This window comes from Capsicum annuum, unplaced genomic scaffold (assembly GCF_002878395.1).
Source record: "Capsicum annuum cultivar UCD-10X-F1 unplaced genomic scaffold, UCD10Xv1.1 ctg80376, whole genome shotgun sequence".
NCBI classification, from domain to species: domain Eukaryota; kingdom Viridiplantae; phylum Streptophyta; class Magnoliopsida; order Solanales; family Solanaceae; genus Capsicum; species Capsicum annuum.
Genome location: NW_025891021.1, coordinates 26,997 through 27,790, shown reverse-complemented (window position 1 = coordinate 27,790; position 794 = coordinate 26,997).

Here is a 794-nt window from a genome sequence, read left to right as displayed (position 1 = left end):
TAGTACTCGACCAAACAAAAAAAGCTTTGAATGTCGATTGGAGTTGTGCATCTATGCCACTTCTTAACCACTGGAACCTTTTGTGGATCCATCATGATCCCTAACTAAATATAATATGACCCAAAAAAGTGACAACATTCAACCAAAATTCACATTTTGAGAATTTAGCATACAACTGTTGCTCTTTCAAGGTCTAAAACATAATACGAAGGTGATTGGCATGCTCTACCTCACTCTTAGAATACACGGATGTCATCTATGAACATAATGATGAAGAAATCCAAAAACTGATGAAATACCCTATTCATCAAATCCATGAATGTCGTTGGGATATTGGTCAAACCAAATGACATAACCAAGAACTCAAAGTGCCCATTCCTGGTACAAACTACTATCTTAGGGATATCTACCTCCCTAATCTTAAGCTAATGATACCCAGACAAAAGATCTATCTTTGAAAAGAATTTGGCACTATGCAACTAATCAAACAAGCCATTTTTTAGGAAGACAATACTTGTTCTTAACCATCACCTTATTCAACTATCGATAGTAAATATACATACAATGAGAACCATTCTTATTATGCATAAATAACACCGGTCCACCCTACGTGGACATACTAGGATGGATGAAACCCTTCTACAAAAGATCCTTAAATTTCTCCTTGAGTTCCTTCAACTCAGCCAGAGCCATTCTATAAGAAGTAATAGATATAAGATAAGTGTTCAGAACTAAATCAATCCCAGACTCAATCTCCCTATCTAAAGAAACACCAGGAAGATCATTCTGAAAGA